This window comes from Rhipicephalus sanguineus, chromosome 3, assembly GCF_013339695.2.
Source record: "Rhipicephalus sanguineus isolate Rsan-2018 chromosome 3, BIME_Rsan_1.4, whole genome shotgun sequence".
In the NCBI taxonomy this organism is placed as follows: domain Eukaryota; kingdom Metazoa; phylum Arthropoda; class Arachnida; order Ixodida; family Ixodidae; genus Rhipicephalus; species Rhipicephalus sanguineus.
In genome coordinates this window covers 24,475,182-24,499,779 of record NC_051178.1, presented here as the reverse complement: position 1 = coordinate 24,499,779, position 24,598 = coordinate 24,475,182, and the positions used below count along the sequence as shown (strand labels likewise).

Genomic DNA, 24,598 nt, shown 5'->3' with positions numbered 1-24,598 from the left:
CACTTCTTCAAAACGTCGTCAATGAAGGAGAGAAGCGGCACGGTGTGCGCTTACTAGTAATGGGTTACCGACGCCTGTGTTCATGCATGCACTACCACACTGCGCCTCAGCAACACGGGAGGCAGAGGTTCGTAGCTTGAGCCGCAAGCGCGTGCGTCCCGCTGGCCTCTGTCTCTCTCCACTAAGGCACGACACTCGCCCGTCGAAATCGCGTCCTTTTTGCAACGCGTATTGCAGCAGTTTTGTTAGTCGGTGCTCTCGCAATCGAAGCAGTCGGCGGCGGAGAAACCCCGTTGGTGCACGTGGAACTTGCACTAATCCGATGAGATGGCGCAGGCTAACACGAACCGAAAGGCAAAGAACGCAACTGCGTCTAGGTTCCCTCGGCGACGCCAGCGCGGCAAGTGTCCCTTGCGGGTATCGAGACGCTTTAACCATGTCCTCCGATATCACGCGCAATCTCGGAGTAAGCGCTAGTAAATGTCGATCGTGACGCATTACTTCTTTTTACCTCTCACAGACGGCAGCACCGCCCCGCTCCGCCCGCCTACCTACACCGCCAACAGAGAGCACCTTGCGAGAGAGAATGTGTGAAAGATATAAGGCGCGTTCGTGGAGTGTCCGCCATCTGCCAAGTTGGCTTAGTCGGTTGAACGTCGGGCGCTTACCGTCGCGGCCGCAAAGTCGTGGGTTCGATTCCCAGCAGCGGATCTTTTTCTTAGTTTCTTTCTTTCTCACCCGTTGGCGTCCATTTTATCAACGTCATAACCGTGACGGAAGTACTTGGTGGACCCCGGCATAAAACACTTTCGTGTTAAAAAGGCGAAGGCACCGACAGGCGACGACGAGACTTCGACTTCAGCACGCACGCTTCTCCTCTCCCGGTGCATGTGTGTGAGTGTTTTAGATGCGAAGCATCTTTTAGCGGCGCTCAAACCGGTGGTGGTGTGCAGTGTGACCACCCTAACTGCGCATGCGCAAACCCTCTCCACATACCTCCTCTCCTCACACCTCCTCCCCCTCTCCCCTCCCCCTCTAACCCTCTCCACTCTCCCTCTCCACTCCCCCTTTGAAACGCGGGCTCGACATGCCGAAACGCTGCTTCGCATCGCCCCTCTCCTGGGCCCGTATTCTTAAAAGGCGACAAACGCAAAAGTATCGCCTCTGGTGCGCACTGATTGGCTATTGAGCAAACCGGAAAAGTTAGGGCGCCATCGGGTAATTCCGCCGACGTCAATTTTGCGTCATGGTGCTCGACGGTGCTCTCGACATATTTGCAATAAACGAAGGCACCGTTAACCGTCGGTTCGTGGTGAAATATAGCATTTCAGTGACGTAGGCGGTAGCTTCTAGTATTCAATCCTCGGTGGATACACGCAGCATTTTCTACGCTGACGCTTTCATCGAGCATTACCTTGGGGTGTTATCAGCACTCGTTCTTTGCCAGCGCGTGTTTTTTCGTGGTTTGAACGTCCCAGGAACATGAACCGTGCGTTGCTCGCGTGGCTTATCGCGAGCCGGCAACATGTTGAGATCTTGAGACGATGTCGCTGCCACGGCACGCTACAGCTGAACTCTCCGAGTGCGCGGAGTTAAACTCTCAACGAAAATACGTTTCACGCAAAGTTGTATTCTTTATATATTATACTGTGCAATAAATAATCGAACAAAAACACGTTGAAAGCACTTTCAACACGTCTTATACTTCAAGTAGCCACAGCCAAGCCGGCCAAGCCTGGCCATTGCGTAGAAGCAGCAGCACACGCTCGAAAACGCCGCACTCGGGTTGTTCTGCGCTCGTACGGCGCTCACTCCTGTGTTGTGAGACATTCGTACTACCAACGGCCAGTTGCAACAATGACGCCACAGACAAGTGTTTTAGGGGCGTAGCTCCTCTTAGTCTAACCTTGTCATGCGTCCGTTGTCCGGCGTATCTCCCGGCAGCCGGCAGTATCCGTCCGGTGGTGGTGGTGGTGGCGGTGGTGTGCGGCCCTTACTGCGCATGCGGATACCCTCTCCACAACCTCCTCTCCACTCCCCCTCACCATTCCCCATGTCCTCTACCCCTCTCCCCTTTCCCTCTCCACTCACCCTTTCCCCTTCCCCTCTCCCATGCCCTCTGCACTTCCCCTCTCCCCTCCCCCTTTCCACTCTTCCTCTGAAACGCGGGCTAGACATGCCGAAATTCTCTCCTGCGCAACGCCGCGATGAGCTCGAGCGCATGCGCGTCCCCTCCCCTTCTCTCTCCTCTCCTACGCTGCCCCCCTCTCCCCCGCCTGTCGACCGCGTTCCCCGCTCGCCCTGTGAGAATTAACGGCCAGGCTAGATGGAAGATACGACGCGCGTAGCGTCCCTCTTCGCGTTCCACGACGCGAGGTTGGTAGCATGCCCAACGAACGCCAACGGAACGCGATCGTGGAAGTGCTCCGGCTTCGCATCGCCTCATGGCTACGGTCCCCCCCCCCCTATCTTGCCTCGCGGCGCTGCGGCGCCGACGCAGGCAGCGTCGCGAGGCAGCGTCTTGATTGAAAAAACCGACCGCTCGCGCTGCACAACCGTTCACTGACCACCCCGTATATATAGGCACTGGATTTTGACCTCCAAGGTAGTGCGTGTGTGCGATTTCTCCTGTGCGTGATTAATCAATAAAGATTCAAAGCGTACATGTAAAATTAAAGTGAGCTGCAAGTCGTCTTTACTCTCATAGAACCTTTAGTATAAACGCGCCCGATCTCACGTCGGTGAGGTTGTACTAGGCAGAATTCATGGAAGATTCACGGTTTACCGATGAACCTCCGCAGCTTCGCCCACTCATCATAATTCACTCCGTGGATATGCTGTGATCTTTTTTTACTTACTGAACGCATCAAATTCTACCTCACCAAACGCGATACTATCGCCTTTTGCGATCGTTTGAGAATACGGGCCCTGCGCAACGCCGCAATGAGTGTCAGCGCATGCGCGTCCCCTCCCACTCTCTCCGCTCTCCTACGCTTCCGCCCTCGCGCGCCTGACGACCGCGTTCCCCGCTGGCCCTGTGAGAATTAACGGCAAGGCTATACTCGGGGACAACTTTCTGTGGCAATGAAGGGAAAGCTACGGGGGCGGAGCGTCTGCACATGTACTCCTACGCGAAGTAGTCCGATTTGGCGCGCGTCTCGTAACACCGTGGAGAGTGATGGCTAGCGTTGCATTTCGACGCAAACGCTGCTTAGCGTCTAAGGTACGGGTAAACGCGCGACTTTTTCAAGCACGCAAAAACGCAAAGTGACAACGTATAAAGTAAAATAACTACAAATATCTCGCTTGTGTGCGCTGCGTTCCGTCTCAAAAAGCTACATGTAGAAAATTAAGCAGTATTTTATATATCTCACGCAGAAAATACGGACGCAATTTTGGGACTACATTCATTAGCGGTGGGATACGTGCATTGTGGCTCTGTAGCTTTCCCTTCATTGCCACAGGAAGTTGTCCCCGAGTATAGAGGGAAGACACGACGCGCGTAGCGTTCCTCTTCGCGTTCCACGACGCGAGGTCGGTAGCATGCTCAACGAAAGCCAACGGAACGTGATCGTGCAAGTGCTCCGGCTTCGCATCGCCTCATGGTCCCATTTAGCGGGAGATGGTGTAATTCTTTTTTTGTCTTCCCTCGCTCACGCATGCGTCGTAACGTTGCGTTAGCGTGTTTCTCTCTTGGGGGCTTGGGGGCACGTGTAAAAGCCCTCCCGTTTAGCGGCCGCTTGAAGAAAGTCGTGTCTATTTCTTTTAACGCAGCAGCGTCAAAGAGCTTGTTTCGCAGAATTTCCGGTGTCGACAGCGTCGGCGTCATTGGTTATGAGCGAAATTTTGAGGTCGATGGAAAGATAGAAGCCAGAGGGCATCTCCGCTTTGGCTTTCCTTGCGGCACTGTGTATGCGTCTCCATCACGAAGCGAAGGCGAAGCTAGCGATTGAAAAGGCGATAGTTTGTGTGTGTGTGTGTGTGTGCGCGCACACACACACACACACACACAAACGCGACAGCCCTATTCGCGCGCGCGCGCGCGAATAGGGCTGTCGCGTTTTAATGGCGAAACGTAAGGGTCCCGCCCCCCTCTTTTTTGTCGGCCTCTGTGTTCACAGCATTTTATTGAGTAGGCTGTGGCGCGCCGCCTCCAGTCAGTCTATAACTAGTACCTGCCTGAGAGTGCGTACGTTTGAAAATACTCGCGTGCATTTATGATCGCGGATTCTTTGTGCATGTCAGTGGTTTTCGTCGCGACAAGTTGACCAGGAACGTTTCGCAGTCGCTTCATCGATTGAGCGACAGCCGGAGGTATAGGACTGCACGAACGTTTCTTTACAGCTCCCTATATTCGGAGAGGTGCAAGACTAAAAGCAGCTCTGAAAGAAGTTCTTATATGGTAAGAGAGTAAAACAACCTTTTACTCTCTCGTGAGATGCAGGAGTGGAACTAGCACTTTACTCTGTTTTGCCAGGAGGAGTGAAAGGGCATTTCACTCCTCCTGGCAAAAGAGAGCAAAGCGACTCTCTGTAGAGAGAGTATAATGAGATGTGCGGGAGTAACAAAGCTATTTAACTGTTACTGGAGGGATTTCAGTTTTTAAGAGTGTGTGTCAGTGGCGTGCATTGTAAAAACGAGTGGTTGAATAGGAGCGGGACAGGCAGCTTCAATCTCCCGGCGAACAATATGCGTGACGTTGTCATTGGTGGGCGGCTGTCGAGCGGCTTCACACGATGAAGTTGCGGCCGTGTTGGACAGTCGTGTGAATCTCTTACCTATACGTCGGCTCTTAGCTTGCTCAAACCGCCGGCACTCTTTCATGATTGCGTTAACAGTGTCACCATTAGCATAGACAAGCAGGTCAAAGGCATCGTCTGCGATGCCTTTCAGCACATGCGATACCTTCGCAGACTCAGTCACGTGCTAGTCAACCAAGGGGCAAAGGGTGGTAAGATCGTGACCGTACGCGATGTACGGTTTGGTAGAGGTCTGAGCACGAGTTGCCAGTTGATTCCGCGCAGCCATCTGACGTACAACGGTGTTGCCGAAAGAGGTCGTGGTCTTATTTTTGAAAGATTTCCATCTTCTAATATCAGCTTCGTGCGTCTCGGACCACACCCGCGGTGGGCCATCGAGGTAAAAAGCACGTTGGCGAGCATAAGGACCGGGTCCCTCCTATAGTTGGCGCTGATAGGCTCATAAAGGTCGAACCAGTTCTCCATGTTGACGCCATCCTGACCGGAAAATACGCCAGGATCACGAGGAGGTAGAACTACGTCGGTAGAAGGCACCGGAGGGGCAGGCGGTGAAGACGATGTTCCTTCAACCTGTGACATGGTCGGACCCGAGATGATACGGCCGTTTCGCTGCGTCGTGATGGGTACAGGGCACAAGCAGCACCTCCACCACAAACATGTTACGTAAAAAATGACACGAGGCTTGGCTCTAAGTTACAAGCATATTTACACTGATGTGCACAGCATCGACCAAGATGGGGGCAGCACGAACACCGCACAGGCGAGTCCTCTTTGTCGTCTTCTGTAGGCAGGATATGTGACCTTCGACTGTGCTAGCTCCGTAGCAGTGTCTCTGGAAAACGCTGCGATGTTCTCGTATGAGGATGACCTTAGCAGCGTTTTACAGAACGGTGTTCCTGGAACTAGTTCCTCTTGAGAGGAACGCAGGAACGGCAGCGTTCAATTAAGGGTTGATGTAACTGAAACGATAACTCGCTACGTTTTCGAAGCAACAGCTGAGGGAACGGCGTTCCTGTGTAAACATTCCACGGCATTGAACAGACGCACGTACGCCGCCCATCATGCAGGGAGGATGCGCGACCCAGTGCGGTGGAAACTACTACCGCTTGCTTGTCACGTGAATATGATCTATTGTCGATCAAAAAGCAGATATTACGCATACCTGAGGCGCAACATCAATACGCAAGTATTTCGTGGTGTGTTCCATTCTAGAAAATGCATACTTACGTAATTCTGAAGACCCTAGTGTATTTTAGGCTGCGGTGAAAATGCGACACTATGTACGAAAAAGCCCTCTGCAGACGATATGGTGCTGTCACCTGGCAGTGACCCTTGGAGCAGCATCACGGGTGGCCGCGGATGAGACCAGGACTCACGTAGTACGGCCGGCAGAAGACTGTCGTCTTTCGACGACATTCGCAGCGAAGCACGCAGATACGCGGCCAATTCTTTTTCATGAGTTCTCTGGTATATTTTTTGTGACTAGTGTAACACCGCCGCCTGGAAAGGGCGCGCCTTTTTCTACCTTGAAGAGTTTGGATGCGAGCTCGTTGGTACGGATTCATCTTAAAAACACAGCGCTTATTTAAACATGGACAGAAGAAACATCAAACGAGGACGGGCGCTGACTGCCAACAAGGCTTTTATTGTGCGTGCACAAAAATATAGGTTATGAAATAAAGGAAGGGGAGGGTGAGGGAGATAGAGAAAGCCTTGTTGGCAGTCAGCGCCCGTCCTCGTATGATGTTTCTTCTGTCCATGTTTAAATAAGCGCTGTGTTTTTAAGATGAATTTTTGTACCTTATTGACGTTTGTGTTCGGCCAACTGGAAAGCCGTGGTTCTTTTAACGCGATAGCCTTAAAGAACTCCTTTGGGAGAAGTTGCGGTGGCAGCGTCTTAGTTGTCAGCGGAAAACAAGTGTTGTCTTCTACAGAAAATTCAAGATAGATGCTTAAAAAAAACTGGGGCAGCTACGCGCTAGTGGTGCGACGAGTGTGGAAACAGCGGAGCTGGTGGCCTTTCCTTCCTCATTTTCCTCATCGCCACCCTCAAGTCACTCATCCTCACCCTGTTTTTTCTTTACCAGCCCCTTGCTACGCTGTAGTATGCACGGCTATGCGATGCTTTAATCTCTCCCCTTCTCCTCTACCTCTTCCGCAGCCTCACTTCTTTCTCATCCACTTGTTATACAATACTATACGTGGCTTTGCTATGCTTTCTTTTTCTTTGTTTGTGTCCTTTATATCTGTTTCTTTCTCTCTCTTTGTTTCTTTTTCTTCCACTATAATTGTGTCTTGTTCTCTCACCTATAGCGACGCAATCATATGGTTCCCATAAATGCTTGTTCTGCTAGCGTGCCTAGATAGCCGAGTGGTTACGCCACTCGCCTTCAGACCGTGAGTACCTGGATTCCAATCTCGCCTCGCCAAGAACTTTTATTTTGATTTAATTATTCATTCTCATCCTCCTCTCTACTTCTCGTTCCCTCTCTTCCTCCTTTCCATCCTCCGACGCGTTGAGGTTTTTCTGCGAACACCTGACGGGGCACTACGGGCCCGTCAGATGCCGCTCGTCCTGAAACTCCTAAAAGCTCGGACGATGTTGTTGCCTTTTTTAGGAATAACCAAGTCATAGGCCCTGGATTTTCTGTAGATGTAGAGGATCATTATTTATTCCATCCCACATAGTGACCTGTTTAGGGCGGTCAGGATGTGCGTTGACGAAAATGGCTCGATTCTTTTCCAGAACGCAGTTGATACGCCTAGTGCACCGCCTATAGAGGCGCCACTGATAGCCACCTAGCGGTCGCCGCCGACAGTTCGTGCGGGAAGCCGAGCAGACGACAGCGCTTTGCATAGCTTTGCTGTGGGGAGATTGATGAAGTTCGCGGCTGCTATTTCCCCTTCGTGCGGGTGCCAGACAACTAGTTCTGCGCTGGCAGCTGCAGGAAAGGCGCGGGCCTCTACGAAACGGGACTTGTGCACGATGTTTGCCGCAAACGAGTGCTTAACTAAGCGCACGTCGCCGATTTCAAACGACGGCATGAAAGCCCGGCGCCGACGGTTCGTGCGCGACAGAGCGCGCGCATCGAAAAAACAAGTATCAAAAGGCGCCGAAAGCGCGCCCCTTACCCTCTCCGCATAAGACGCCACCGAGACAGCCAACGCCCGCGAAAGATCGGGATATTCGAGAAAGCAAAGCAGCGCCAGCGGCGCCGTCTGATTCCGCAGACGAGAGAATGTAGCCCTTTTCCTAGCTTTCGCTGTGCTAGGCACCGACGAATCATGTAGAACCTTCCCAAACCCAGGCGCGAGCCGATACTGGCAATACAAGCGCGCGGCGACGTAGCGGCATAGGGTTGGTAGGGTCAGTCAGTGAGAAGTCAGTCAGCGAAGAAGTTACGTCGTTGTAGTGATAGCATCGTTCGCTCGACCACAGAAGATTTGTTTTTTGATGATCTAGTACGGTGAGTAAAGTATCAAGAGATGACGCCGCGGGAGCAGTGACAACTCTTGAAGAGGGTCGCCGAGGGGACATGTGATGAGCGAAAGGAGAACGAACGTCAGCGTGGAGTGAATCGTCAAGCTGGTGAATATGAAAGGTGCGTCGCGCAGACCAGCGTAACAAGACCCAGCTATGAGATGCGGCTCGTGGGGAACACCCGCTTTATTTTGTTTACAAGTGTGACGTCTCAATCACTTCTTGTTCTTTCTGAAGTCAACCACTGCTACATTTCTGTTTCTGTAAATAATAAATAAGGAACGTTTGAGCGAAATGTCCTTGCACGGCGGTCGAACCAAACCAGGCTGCGATAACTTTGGTCGTCTACCAGTGTCAACGTGATCGAGTGCATCCAGCGAGCACCGATATTGCAGAACGAAAGCATTAGAACAAGAAGCGACGTGTTAACTCGCACAATGACGAAGCGGCTCGCCTTTCCAAACGAACAGCGGCGATCCATTGCTTCCGTCGCTCTTGCTCAGGAGGCCTTGCGGTAAGTGAGTAAAACCGTGTTGCGGGCGAGTTTTTGTAGGTGTTTGAGCACTCCACTCCGCAGCAATTGTTATTCGACATCCCTTGAAGTTTCAGTCACTACATACACGACGAACGTTGCTTATTTCACTACGGGAACGTGAACAACGCGGAAACACACGTCCAACGACGTAGGTAACCACGGCGGCCGTCTGCTTGCTTTCCTGAGAGTAATGACCGAGTTCGCCGCCTATGGCGCTTCCGTCGGCGCGCACTAGGCGTATATCTCGGTGGATCATTTTTTAACGCTTGTAGGGACTGATCCTAATAGCACTTTTATCAGCTTTGACGAAGAGCTTTTTTACAGATGCGTGGCATCTGATCGGGTCGTGTATTGCGTCGCTACTGTGTAATATATTTCTAGGTTACATTGACAAGGTGCTCGAGGAAGCATTTAGAAGCAATGCGTGTTTAAACATTTTAAACGTTTTTATGTATATGGACGGTTTGTTAATTGTTTTTAACGAGTAAGGAACCTTAACCACCTGTGATGACATTCTCGATATGTTTAAACGTCTTGGCAAATGTCTCTTTTTTACTCATGAGCTTCCACTTGAGAATACCCTGCGTTTTTTGACGCATTTCTTTTGCCAATGGTCATGCCTGCTGGCAGTATTTTCCTCGGGTAGCAGTGGCGGAGCCAGGGGGGGGGGCTGACCGGGCTACAGCCCCCCCTCCCCCCCCCGCGATATTTTTTAAATGTGAAGCAGCTTATGGCGGAGTTCAGTCCGGTAAGCAGGTGTTCGTTCGCCTTCTCTTTTCTCCTCCCCCGAGCTGCAACCGCGGCGCAGCCGCTTCCCCCACGTGATGCGCCAGCGCATGCGCGTCCCCTCCCCTTCTCTCTCCTCTCCTACGCTCCCCCCTCTCACGCGCCTCATTTTGTCCTGCGACGAGTAGGCAGCAGCGGCGCCTCCGGCGTCTTCCCATGGCACGAGCGGCCGATGGCCGCCTCTGCTTCTGTGTCTCTAGACGCGGGGCGCAAGTGCTCTCCTTCCGTCGCTGAAGAATCCCACGACGACGCCAATGGCATGCACTGGAGAGGTAGACGCACATGATCTGGAGAGGCAGACGCACATGATCTTGCGACTTTGCGGGAGTCAAATACCTGGCACGCCGGCAGTTCAACGCAGTGGCAGCTGAATGGAGACTGGTAGACAGTGCTTATTCTACGCCAGAGGAAGGCACAGGCTGGGGAACGCAAGTAAAAAAAATTACACCGTCCCGCTCAAGCTATGTCTCCGCTGCTTGGCATCCCCACATGGTTCCCTTTAGCGGGATATGGTGTAATTTTTTGTACTATCATGTACCGCCGACCAAAACAGCCACCTGCACCGGAAATTATCTCAATTTTTTTCTGGAATTCCTTTCCACAGTCGAAAAGACACTTCAGTGCTTCAGTCACTTGAAGCTGATTTGGGCTGGCTGTCACACACAGTTACATGGCGGCCCTGTAACTGGCTGCCATGCTGGCTGCGCAGCGCATGACCGTCAGAAATACCCTGGAAACAGATGCGTAGTGCCATGGATTGCCATTTTGGGACGCAACGACACGCTGATTAACGGGATCCGCTCTCCCATGCTGAACCGTGCTACCGCGAATGAGCAACTATTTTTGATTAGCCGGACGCTCGGGAGAGAAGGTATTGTGAATTCACCGTTGCGGCGGGGTCGTTTTGAAGCGGAGGGCCCAAAAAGGGGATGGTCATATTTCATAGCTGTCCAGGGACTTTTAGCTCTCTTGCCCCTGTACTGAGGCAGGGAGTAGTTTTCAGCAGCCTTCTTCGTATTTTCAACTAATGCCCCTTAAACACGGGTGAAAAGTAGAGTACTTCACAGTAAGCCCATTTCGTTGCTCTGGAGGACCTTTGAAGGAATGTAGCGCCGATCACATGGCACCGCACTAAGTTCTTTAAGTCGTTTGTGACCTCCGCGATTAGCTGCGGTTTCTCAGAGGAGCGCTACAAGAAAAGGGAGTGAGAGAAAAGAAAAAAGAAGGCTCTGCTCTTTAAACCAGCAGGAGGCAAAATATTTTAAAAAAGCACGCTGTTGTAGTTGCGGCTTTTGTTGATGGCGCCCACTGTGCAGACTACGATGCACCACACTATTTACAGAGCAAATGACACTGCCGGAATTCAACATCACGGCGCTAGCGACTTGATGTGGGCGCACAAAGGGTGACGGCAATGCCTCGGCAGTGCATTTTTGGGGAGTGACGATATATACATCACAGAGAGGATTAGGCGGCACTCACGAAGACTTGCCCGAAAGGCTGCATCGTTGAGTTGTGCACGTTGTGTGCGAGAGCACCCTTACCTTCGAAAAGTCGATGCGGGATCTGCTTTCCCGAAAAGGAACATTGCTGAGACGGACAAACTACTTTGTTGAAACTTGTGGCGCACAAAAAAGACACGGACGAAGAAAGTGAAGACTGGACGATGCGCTTCACTTTCTTCGTCCGTGCCTTTTTTGTGCGCCACAAGTTTCACCATGTATCACCACCAACAAGCCCATTCTTACGTTCTTTCATACTACTTTGTCGTGTGTCTGTCACGGATTGCCAATGTTGCACCTGGCGTCGCGCCGATTAACGGACGCCGCGCTCCCCCGCTGACCGGCGGGACCGCTTGACCATGAAAGGGTGGTCCTTGGAGCACAAAAGGTGTTTTTCTTCGAACGTTCGCCGCTGACGTTTGGTCCTTCGTATCTGCACCGGCGGCGACGGCAGGGTGGTTGAAGGCCGTGATGTCCCCCGAACCAGGTATGGACTGCAAGACGCACCGGCTGAGAGCCAAGGAAGCGCCCCATACCCAAAGTATAAAACTGCAGGTGGGCAAGTCCCATGCGTTGAGAACCCTCCTATAATTAAAAGAGGATGTTGTCAATATATTTTTAGTGTGGAGTTGGTAACACTGAAACACGCATGATTGGACCCAGGTGGAGGTCCCTTTTCCTCCAGGAAGAGAAGCGGGGACACGAAGAGATATCGCCCTGATAATCAGTCTAGTGGTTTGTCTAAAGTAATGTAGAAGCCGAGCAGCAAATATCGCTTTAGAAATTTTCAGTGTGGCTCTGTATCGGCTGGCCACCTAAACTTAATTGTTCGTCTAGATGAGACGCGTATTTAACGTCTGCAATGTAGCCATGGGAACTTCAATTTCAAACTAGCTCAACCTCTCTGATATCGCCTTTAGGCACTAGCCCCCGGAAAGATCAACGTTGAAGCTCCGTCGACATCGCAGTCATGCTAGACCTCCTTGTGACTTCTGGTATCCGATCGTCGGGGACTCAACGCTTCCGGTCGTCGCACGTATGCCTTGCCTTCATCTGTTTATACTTTCGAACTTTCACATCTCTAGCTACTAAGTCGATTAATGTCCGCTGTTCACATAGACGTAGTTGACCTAGATATACAGCCTCTACACCAGCCTCTACAGCAGTTGATATGCAGATATATCGACTACTGTTTGTTAATTGTGTGATACTTGTCTCTTGTAAGCCGATTTATCGATTTTATGCATATGTTTGTTAGTTTGCTTTAAGTGTTGTACTGCTGAGATTCCTTGAGCTGCAATACCGGTAGATGAAAGTTATTGTTTTGTTTTTCAAACACGCATCTGATTCTTTCAGCGTGTCTGCTTGAGCACGGAACGACCTATAGCCTGCTGTCATTCCCGTCGCCGACATCACGCTGGCGACGCTAGTGTGCCACTTGTAACAGTGCCACCGCACATTACCACGTTTCCGGAAGATGTCCCCTCACATAAAGAACCTTACAGTGTCTTTGTGTCAGGGCTTTAAAACGATGAAATGACAGTGTGCCGCGTGGGCAGAGAACGAAGAAAGCGTTCCGTTTTTGTGAGAAAATTGCAGGTACAGAATGTACACGATATCTCTTTAAATGTAGAAACGTTCCAAAAGTTGGGTGAATTTATTATTGTGAAAGGTTTACTCCAATTTAACAAAACAATTATTAACAAAATGACATAGACGTTTCGCCGCATATGCACTCGTGCACATCCCTGCACAGTACATAGCTTCGATTTAAACGATGCGACGACGTCGGCTCGTGAACGAAAGTGGGGCTAAAGGAAACTACAGGAATCGTGGTTGATATCGGTTTGCAGCAACAGCCACGGCCCCCTGCTGGACGTTTACAAGAACGTATGCGACACTGCATGGTCGATCGCCGCTCATTTGTTGCCAGTGTATATATACTGAGAATGCCTCCTGCATATGCGGCGAAACTAGACACCCGAGAAAACTGTTGTGCAATGCCATCCTACGAAAGACGAATCGCCAACACACACACATACACAAACACGCGCACGCGTACACACACACACACGCACACGCACACACACACACACACGCACCCACACACACACGCACCCACACACACACACACACACACACACACACACACACACACACACACACCCCGCCACGGTGGCCTAGTGGTTATGGCGCTCGACTGCTGACCCGAAGGTCGCGGGATCGAATCCCGGCCGCGGCGGCTGCATTTTCGATGAAGGCGGAAATGTTTGAGGCCCGTGTACTTAGATTTAGGTGCACGTTAAAGAACCCCAGGTGGTCGAAATTTCCGGAGCCCTTCACTACGGCGTCTCTCATAATCATATCTTGGTTTTGGGACGTTAAACCCCATATATTATTATTACACACACACACACACATGTTGACATGCCAGCGGCCCCCGAAAAAATTTCTGGCTACGCTACTGTCGGGCACAGAAAGGTTTGGTGCCATATGACTCTTCGCATTCAAAGATTCTAAAAAGGGTAGTTGCTTTGCTCTGTTTAGAGTCAGCTCTCAGGAAGTCGTGCATTGACAAAATGCAGGATGCATTTGCCAATCACATTTCCCGTCCCAAGACGGCTAGGTTTCCTGACTCGATGGTGACGCCAGTGGTGTAAACTCTCCTGCAGAAGGTGAAAGATTCGAGGAGTGAGGCAAGGACGACGACGACCACTTTTTCCGTAAGACCTGGAGTGGTGCCTTGTATACACAAGGTTAGCCACAACCTAAGGAATGTAGCAGGCAGGTATGGTGTGCCCCTTGTTTTTTCGGCGCCTTTCGAGGTGAGGCGGCGCTGTCCCCGTCAGGCCCGTAGCCAGGGGGAGGGGGACCGGGGGGCCCGTCCCCCCCCCCCCCCCCCGAAATTTTAAATGCGAAGGATTTCTTAGCGAACCTCTGGCCTTTTGAGCGTTTCTATCTACGTATCTATTTATCTATCTATCTATCTATCTAGCCGCCTACGTCTGGGTGCTCTCATGATGGCCTCCTTAACTTGGTGTAGACCAAAATTTGCATGGGAGGGTAAGAGGATTTGACGAATATGACTGCCAGGTCATGACATAAATAACTTTAAAATCCTGTCGCGTACGTCGTCAAACCCTTTCCACTAGACCCGTGTGGCACATACCCATTTACCACGGGCCGTGGTGTACGGGTATGCGCCACAGGTGATTGACAGTTTATGTCTACCCAAGAACGGCGTGAACAGACATTGGTAACTTAAATGCTAGACAGTTAAGTAAAACCAACATCGGCAGCGTTGACTCAACGAATGGAAATATTGAAAATTAGGATCCCAACAGAAATCGAACCCAAGCATTCTGCGTGGCAATCAGGTGTTCTACCACTGAGCCACGCCAGGTCTATAATTGGTTTGGAAAAACAGCCCACGCAGGCGTAATAGCGGTGCAACGTCAATTGTGGTTGTGGTGCTGGCTATGTAATTTTACAAGAAAGCAATAAACACTGCATGATACTCCTACGATGTGTACTCCTACGATACGGGCGTCATATCAGATTGACGTCTGTAGTTCCAGTGTTCGCTCCGCTTTTATAGCAGTCTAATAAACATTACGTTTGTATTCCTATGATTCAGCAATCTATATTGAAGCATTGCTCGACCCCGGAGGAATACATTAACGAAAGTTACATATGATATCCACATCACCTCATCGTAAAGTGCACTTCGTCCACCAGAACGACGAAGTGTCCTCTTCATTTCTTAAGAGGCTGGGCGATGGCCTCATACTGACCGAGGATGATATCATATTGATTGACAGCCATTTGTAGACTAGACTACGTGGGCCACATACTCCCAGGTAGTCTACGAATAGGACAAACACCATCAACTGATGTTGGTCTACGTAGCACTAACCAGGCCTATCAGCCTCGACGGCCTATGCCTCACCAACGCGAAAGGTGGCTTCAGGTTCCGACATGTCGCGGGCTCTGCCGACAGACAATTTGTCGACGAAATGACCGAGGCATCCACGAATTCCAACAGCTCTACTATACCACATACTTCAATACACATGGACCCCTCTTCACCACGATCACGACCAGATCCTAAACAAGTCATGACCAGCTGCTGGTGCTCACTGGTCACGGTGATGATGCCCTTGTTGAAGAACTGTGAAGAACTTCTTGCACACATGCACACGGGTTCGTGAAACGCGCGTGCGGTCTCGGGACACGTATGAGCACTACATATCAGCTTACCGCTTCTGGTGTTGGTAATACCCTCGTTGTCATTGGCAGCGTTACCCAACCGTAAACAACTGCTTATATAACACATATGCAGCTCTTCAACATATATATGTCTGCGTATAATATATATACAAATCTTTAGCGTCATTTTGTAACGTGTCGCTCAGTGAAAAAAGTTACGCCACAGTCACGTAGCCGCCGCATGCTTCGCATAACATCGACGCCCACTGTACGTGGGATCTGCCGAATTTTTTATGATACATGGTGTTTTACCCCCCCCCCCCAAAAATGAAAATAGGCGTTTTTTTTTTCAAATAGTCAAGGCTTTCAGCAAGTGGGCCCCCCCGAAAAAAATTCCTGGCTACGGGCCTGGTCCCCGTACTTCCAGGGAACCTAAATGAAGACTCGGCTGTGGTAAGAAATATGCAAAGCCGTACACAAAGTGCTCTACAGGAGTCGTGTACGAAACCCCCCCGACGTGTGGCAAGTCCTATATAGGGCAGACGGGGCGGTGCCTGAATGAGTGACCCAGGGAACACGAGCAAAATTTAGAAAAAGACGTTTTGGCGTACCTGCCTGCGCACTGTAAAGACTGCGCGTGTGAACCACTGTTTCAAGGGGTAAAGATTCTGGACAGAAGCCAAAACCAAACAGCTCGACAGTTATTAGAAGCTGATTTTATTAGAAAGAAAGCGGATGATTGTGTCAGTGACACTTCTATCAGATTATTTCAATCAGAAATGTCTTTCTTCGATAAATGGCTGCCCCGCTAGACTGATGAGCGGACCTAGCTGTGTTTGCGCATGTCATAAGTCGCTATATATTGCTATGTCTTTCAGTGAATAAATGAGTTGAAAGTTTACCGCCCGTGTCTTCGTACCTCCTTCTACTCTTCGTCTTTTTGTGCGGTCAAGCTGTCAAACAGTAAGCAACAACTAGGCCAAACGTAAGTTCTCCTGAAGTCGCCTCTGTGTGACGTACCTTACGGGGTTGTGCGCGGCTGTCAGGCACTTGACACCCCAATATGTGGACGGCGAGAACAGGCCCACGACGCGGGCCCACGGCGCGTACCGGCCGCAGCGGCGCCGGGGACGCGCCTTTCAGGGTTGCGTCGATGCTGGCTCTCCTAAATGTTAACGTCAAATCTTAAATGTTGAAATTTCTGTAATATAGGTAGTTCCACGCGAGTTTGAAACTGCTCTTTGTTATTTTGCCAGAGGATTATCCGACACTATATATTAACAACACAATCAAACGCAACTTAAATGTAACGACACGTTCCAGTCCTAGAAATGGAACTGGAACGTGTTTCTTTAGCATCAAGGGAACTTGTAACGGGAACTGGTTGCAATAATGGCAAGGTGTGAGAAACGAACTTTCGTTCCTGTTTTAGAGGAACGTGTGTAAGACTGGACCTTAGGTAGTATAAATAGTTTATGACAAGGTCAATAAATGCGAGTTCACTTAGGTACTTAGCCTCCACTTGTTCTCTGACGACACACCTGCGGCACTCACTTGAGCGAAAAGGCGCCTTCTCTGCATAAGAGCGAGATGAGGCCTCTCAGATTTCTGAACTTTTGATATACGAATGTTGCTGATGGCAGGTACCCAGCGCGTTTGAACGTCATGAGGCGTTGCGTGCGGCACACCAAGGAACCAGATATTCAGGATTCACCAAGTGCTTTCTGGTTGACCTACTCTCCACAAACACCATTCGTTACCCTCCTCTAACTCTATTTCTCCATACGAGCGAGCGTACAGCGACGCTTCTCCCCTTCTCCCACTCCGAGCAGACCTATCTCGCGACAACCATTTCCCCCTTTGTGCCGGGCCTCACTCTCTCTCGTCAGGTCACGTGATGCTTACTGCTACTACCACTACTTGTGCATTACGTGTAGAATGTCTCTTTAGGTGAGCCATGACTACTTTGTCGTCGTCAACAATTTTTCGAAGGAGTGCACAGAGCAGAATATCAGCATCCACGGGCACTTTAACCACCTGGCCTCTAATGCCGTATTGGCCACCATTGTAGAGAATGTCGATGATGATTGCGGACGACAGGCGGCGAGAACACGGAAGACGGGAGAGAGAAGGAAGACGTTGGCACGAGCAGTAGAATAAAAGAGGCAAGGCTAGGTCTCGGGTTCCGGTCTTTATTACGCGACGTTCTTTCTGTTGCCGAAATCCCCCGGTCATCGCCTTTCCAAGACTTCTAGCTTCGACTCCATCTGTGGAGCGCCTGCGCAAGAACCATGGCGTCATCAGGGCCAGCGTCACACAAACAAATACGCTTGCAGGCCTCTCTTCTCGATGCCACTCAAGTGAACACTCACGTTGCCTACCTAATACAGAAGAACGTCGATCTCGTAAACCTCAATAGGGTAATCTTCGACGCTACTGAAGACGGCGCTTACGAGAAAGAACTCGATGCTGCTGAAGAATACGACCGAAAGGTCTCTTACGTCGTGTTCTCCGCGCGGTTCTTCGAGAGCATGCCAGCAACCCGGCGTCAACGAGTACTTCAACGTCGGAGGCTACTTTACCCGACACCGATGCCAGGGGGGGGCAGCACCTAAGCGCGCAGCGAGATCAGTGACTTTTCACCTCGAGCAGCAGAGATAACTCACAGTCAAAGAACCGTGCCGCGTCATCGCACAGTGGTCCTGCCGAAACTACAAATCCGAACGTTTTCCGGCGCGCTTCGGGATTGGCAGTCCTTCTGGGACCACTTCAGCGCTACGATACCTCTCAACAAAGAACCTCTCCAGATTGAGACGTTTAAGTACATGCTCTCATATTTCACTGCTGCAGCCAAGAGACAAATCGAAGGTATTCGAATGACCGAACATAATTACAGCCTCGCCATCAAGACTACGACGGAGCAGTTTGGTCGACGCGACTTGCTCATCAACGATCACGTTGACCACCTCCTCGCCTTAGCACCAGTCAAGTCTTCGTTAGAGGTTCAAAACTTTCGACTACTGTACGACAAAGTGCAGTTTCGGGTCTCCACATTCACCGGTTTGGGCGTCTCACCTGTCCAGTACAACGTTGTCCTCAGCCGCGTCCTAATGAAGTGCCTGCCTGACGACCTCGCGATACCCTACCGCTAGAAGGCGAATGAAGCGCCCCAGGATACATCGGGTATCGCGACACCTGAATAGAGAGCTCGACAGGCTGTAGAAATGCTTCGTTTTCTGCGCGTTCAGGTTGAAGTAACAGAGGAAGGAAGGCCAGGACAAACGGCGTCAGCTTCCTCGCATTTGATACCTGAAGAGGGCGTCCAACCTCCGCCAGCACCAGTGGGGCGCCTGCCAACGGCGCCCGCACTTGCTGCCGAGTCTGTTGGAGTTACGGAAGAAGCTTGCCCCTTATGCAACAGTTGTCATCTCACCATCACGGAATGCAACGTCCAGCTCCCGGCGGATGAGAAAAAGGAGTCGCTTGCGCAGGGCTCGATGCTGCTACCGTTGCGGCAAGAGCAACCACTTGGCTCGTTTTTGTCGACGTGCGCGCAGCATTACGTGTAGCAAGTGCCATCGTGGACATTTGGCCGTCCTCTATGATTTATTCAACCCAGCTGCCTCAGCTCGTACAGAAGTGACGACAGTGGATCAGGCCGAGCCGCGCATCGCCGGCCGAGACACCAGCACGCCGCTAGTGACATCTGTCCCAAGCGCCCTGAGCGGAATAAACGCAGTACTTCTCCAGCCAGGTCAAGTGGGGCTTAATTGCGGGTCATCGAGCCGTCTCGTGCGCATTCTTCTCGACAGCGGAAGCCAGCGCACATTTTTCGAGGAGACATCTCAAAGGACCTCAGATGCCCGGTTATCGGAAACGAGGAACGTTCCTTGGTTATGTTCGGCCCCGCCATGCGCAGTCGGCGGGTAGCTTTGACTCTGCGGTGCCAACGTACTTACATAGCGGTAACCGCGGAGGCCTCGGAGGTGCCTGAAGTCTGTACGGTCACAAGACCGCCTATCAGCAGTAGAGTCATAGAGAGTCTGTGCAAGAATAACTATGACGTTGCGGACAACTTTCATCCCGACACATGACACCCACAGGAAATAGGCGTGTTACTTGGTTCCGACGTCTAGTGGAAGGTAGGAATTGGAAGCATAGATCGCTTGTCCAGTGATCTGACAGCCGTGGAGACCAAGTTCCGATGGAACGTTCAGTGAACTATGGGACTCGCAGGAAGTTCAGCAACTACGAGTGCTCTATTCCTGAACTGCAGCACGACTTCCCTTACTCACTTCGATCATACTACAATGCGGCGTCTCGACGTCATCGGAGTCAGGCCATCCACTGAAGAAAAGGACAATGCTTTGCCAGCACTTGATATATTTGAAAAGAGCAGCGTGGACTTATATGCGCGCAACCAAGTGCCGCCGGAGACGCAAGTTCCAGGGGTACCTTCAGGCAGCTGTAGTTGAAGATTAGCCGAGCGCTATCTACAACCGCTATTGAGCAGGTTCCAGGTACAGCCCGAACTCCTGAAGCAGTATGAAGCGGTAATGAGAGAGGATTTTAAAGAATAACAGGCAAAGCGAGTTGCAGAAACACAGCCACAAGAGAATCCATATGATAGGCCTCACCGTGCAGTCATTCGCCAACATGCTATAGAGACAGAGCTTCGTGCTGTCTTTGGTGCTTCACTGCGCGTGCTGGTTCATCCCTGCCAGAACTATGTCCTCCCCAATGGTACAAACATCACCACTGACATTGTCCAGATGCTACTCGTCTTCCAATGCCAACCAGTCATCAAATAGAAGTGTGGGGGCGGGGGGGATATAACTCCTTGGTGGGGAGGCCGCTCTGCAACTGAGTTGGGCTTGGGGAAGTGACGTGGCTTGGGCGGATACAGGCACCCATTCGAAATTGAGAAAGACGGGAGCTGATTTTTTCCGAAGCCCGCCTTGGCAAGTGCTACAAAAGTTGAAGTTTGTTACGTCAGCCTCGGGAAATTCTTGCTCCACCCTATCGGAAAACCCAGTGGCACTGTCCCAGTGCCATACCTGATTATTGGACCAGTGTGGCGCTGGATACTGGGACGCTGGCACGCTGCACGCGGCACACTGGACGCCGGCGCACTGCACACTGGGCCACCCATTACGGGCCGAAATCGGGCTTTTAAATTGTTTCTAGAAGCAATGGTCATACCCCGATCGTAATTAGGGCTAATACGCGAGCACCGCGACAAAAAAAAAAGAGAAACCTCGAAAAAAAAAAAAAAGACACCGAGCGGGCGTCGAACCCACCACCTCGATGCAGCATACATCCTGAGTCTGACACGTTACCGCTGCACCACACCTGGAAGACGAGACACTGATACTTTTTTCTTCATCTTATAACTACGTCCGGTAGCCAGTATTTTCATTTTTCTCGTTTACAAACGCAGATTTCAGTTTCTTCGTGTTCGCGAGAACCTAAGGGAAGGTAGTTAATTTGTTTTTTGTGTGCTGCCTAGGATCGGAACGTCTGTCTGGCCCGTTCTGCCGCAAAAAATATTAGCGTAACCGCAGATGTGTTGCGGCAATCGCACTGGCTCGCTAAGCAGTCAGTCATACCTACGTAAACAACAATGTGCATCTGACCTGCACACAGAAGGCTTTAGTTTTCGTCACCCGTTTGAACACATTTTCTGTTCTTTTTGTTTACGTTCCGCGTACTATACAGCCGCAGTACAGCATCCTAGCCGAACCGGCCGTTAGGCTTAGAGCTGTACTCCGTGCGCCGCGATCGCTGTGAAGAACGTGGATATTCAATTACGAAGAATCTAATAACCGTTAGAATGTAGTTTTGATCATACTCGACTCAAGCGAGGCCATATTTGCACCTTCGACTACATGAATCAGAAGCTAAAAACTCCGAGATTGAGCGTTACATTGGCTCACTGTTGCCGGTGACGTGCGACTTTCAGCGGTACGAGCCCATATGGAAGGACTAGCTGTTAGCGTAGGTTGATGTTATTATCAGACTAATACTAATGTCATATTGTGTTGCGAATGATAAGTTGTTTCGATGCAGTTATATGAACTACATTTACGACACTTGATCACACACTTCAGAGAAAGCACGCACGCGAGCGCTCGACAGATGATTGCTTCAGCGTATACAAACCTCCGTCGCTTAACTAAAACTAAAGCTAGATATGTACAGGACACACAGCAGAATATTTTCAAGATATTCCGTAAGTTTTTCTTTTGACTTCTCGCGAGCCAATACCAAATCTTATATGAATTCCACTTAGTGCGTGCAGTTTTTTCCAATGTGCTGCCAGTGTTCCCAGTGCGCGAGCTGACACTGTACAGCGTGGCCAGTGCCTCCCAGTGCGCTGTAAGACACTGGGCCACACTGTACAGTGTTCCCAGCGTCTTTCAGCGCACTGGGCGGCACTGGCCACGCTGTACAGTTTGTCCCAGTGCCTCCCAGCGCGCTGTGGTACACTGGGGCACACTGTACAGCGTTTCCAGTGCCACCCAGTGCGCTGAAAGGCACTGGGAGGCACTGGAAACGCTGTTTTTTCCGATAGGGCAGCAAGGGAACCCACGCCTCGTTGAGTAAAGTATGTCTCGGAGATGTCACTCACGATCACACACACAGCAATGATCCCTTCTCGCTGTAACACAACACATAGCAGATTTGAGGTCGTTCAGCCCTGCTACCACCAAGAGGAATAGGAGATGAGGTCCGGATATGCAAAGGTACTCTGCTGGCTTTGGCAGCTGCGGCGGCGCCCTCTCTCTTGCGCGTCCAAAAAATTTATGATGTGAAACACCACGATAATATTTGCTGGTGGCGGGGCTTAAATGGGGCTCACACGCCCACCGCTTGACTCAGTGCTGTGAAAGAAATTGTCCGGGATCATCGAGTGATATATGTGACCAGATACAATACAACTTAGTGCCCGAATGTTTTCCCCGCTGTTCTTGGCTCACAAGAACCCAGTCCACGGCACTTCCTCCCTTCGCCTTCATTCTCCTTTTCCGCTTTGCACCTAAATGGCGGTGCATTGCGCGCACGCACTACACGGTTGCGAATTTCACATTTTGCGAAAAATTGAAAATATCATGGGCATCGAGACAACTATCAAGCTACGGAAATGTAAAATGTTCTATAAATCACGCGTTTCCGGATACGTTGCAAATAGACAAGAAAGAATAAATGATGCAGCTGTGTGCATTAGAAATGGAGCGATGCGATTAACACGAGAGGCAGGGCAATGATGTGCACCTCTATCATTATTGAGGACACCTGCATCGTCTCTGCTGTTTACGCTTGGGCCCGCATTGAACGACCTATCCACCTGCGGAGGCCTCACGAGCACACATTGTGCGTTATTTGAGTTTCCTTTTATTTCCTGCAGTCGCTCGTGTATGTAGCACGTGTAACCGTCTGTCGTACCCAGTTCACAAACAGCTGTCACGGAACAGCTTTGGTGGAACGAAAAAGGAGCTTATTCGATCGCGTCTGCTTGCATCTCCCGACTATGGAAGGTATGTACAAGGATCTATCCACAATATTTAGCGAATGGAATGTTTTGATTACGTTTCTTAATGGGTTTTAAATGCGAACCATTTCTTCGAGAACTAAAGGCGCATTCACCGTATCTATCTATCTATCTATCTATCTATCTATCTATCTATCTATCTATCTATCTATCTATCTATCTATCTATCTATCTATCTATCTATCTATCTATCTATCTATCTATCTATCTATCTATCTATTCTATCTATCTATCTATCTATCTATCTATCTATCTATCTATCTATCTATCTATCTATCTATCTATCTATCTATCTATCTATCTATCTATCTATCTATCTATCTATCTATCTATCTATCTATCTATCTATCTATCTATCTATCTATCTATCTATCTATCTATCTATCTATCTATCTATCTATGACATTAGTGCATGGCCTCATGACGTGAATAACATGACATGCATGTCGCGCGTAGTCGTAAAACCCTTTCACCCAGTCACGCCTTCTCATTCGATTGATGCTTCGCTTCTCGGTAAACGCCGCACCCGGCGAATGCAAACTGCTATGTATATACAAGCACAGTCCATAATCGGCTCTGCCACCACTTAGCGTAAATAACGAAGCACGTAGTATTGTGAAGACGTGTGAGCGGAGAGAAAACGATCGTTTGTGCGTGTGACATTGGCCTTTGAGCTCCTGCTCAAAGTACAGTTGCGGAGTGCCCAATGACACCATGCACCATTTTTCAAGGTGGTGAAGTACTCATCATGCCGCACACTTTTTTCGTTTTTCGATACTTTGGCTGATGGTGATGACAATGGTGACAGACTAATTTCTGCTGAGTCATTTGTAATGGGTGGGCAACTGGGTGGGCAGTACTGTATTAGCCTCTTGAAATGGACTGGTTGGTACATACTGATTTTGAACGAAGAAACAGCGCTGGAACAAGACGAAGACGAGAGGACAAAAAAAAAACGCCAGGCCTGCGCTGAAACCGCAGCACAGTCACAGCGAAAGCTGGAAGAGCGGCGTTTCTAGAGCCCGCTGTAAGCTCTCTTGGGGCTACAATACAAGTACACTAGAAAGGTACCCACTACGCCATAAATCACACTTTCTGTGAAGTTGGGATGCACCTACTAAGCCATTATTCGTCATTCTGCGGAGAATCGAGGCACCAGCTACACGTCTGTAAGGCATTATGTGCACCTTGTTGACGCGACGAGTGATGACGATGAAGAATTATGGCTCAGCCCTTTGTAATGGGTTGGAAGCTTTAAACGGCCCACCAGTTATGTAATTTGCATTGGGTGACGCCCGGTCGCTATTTCCCTCTACCGTCATGCTGTATAACATACCTTGACGTGGGAGAGAGACGGGGGGGGGGGCGAAAAACTTTACTAAGACCCCGAGGAAATTGATCATGCGCTTATGGGCGTCCTTGGCAACCAATACAAGTGCACTTGCGAGGAACCCACTACGCTATAAATCATTGTAATTTTACTGAGACCCCAAGGAAATGGATCATGCGCTTATGGGCTTTCTTGGCAAGCAATACAAGTGCACTTGCGAGGAACCCACTGCGCTATAAATCATCGTAATTTTTGAGAAGTAGGGCAGCAGGCACTGTGCCATTTTTCGTCATTCTACGGAGAGCCGTGGTACCTGCTAAACGCATGTAAGGCATTATGCGCAGTTTGTTGATGCTGTGCCTGATGACGATGAAGAATTATGGCAGAGCCCTTTGTAATGGGTTGGAAGCATTCAACTACCTACTCGTTGCGCAATTCGCATT

General features: G+C 50.2%; 1 protein-coding gene across 1 annotated transcript in view; it reads left to right on the top strand.

Moving 5' to 3' along the window:
* LOC119385325 (2-Hydroxyacid oxidase 1-like) overlaps positions 1 to 24,598 on the top strand; it is a 167,955-nt gene that overhangs the window by 6,766 nt on the left and 136,591 nt on the right. The window lies entirely within an intron of this gene.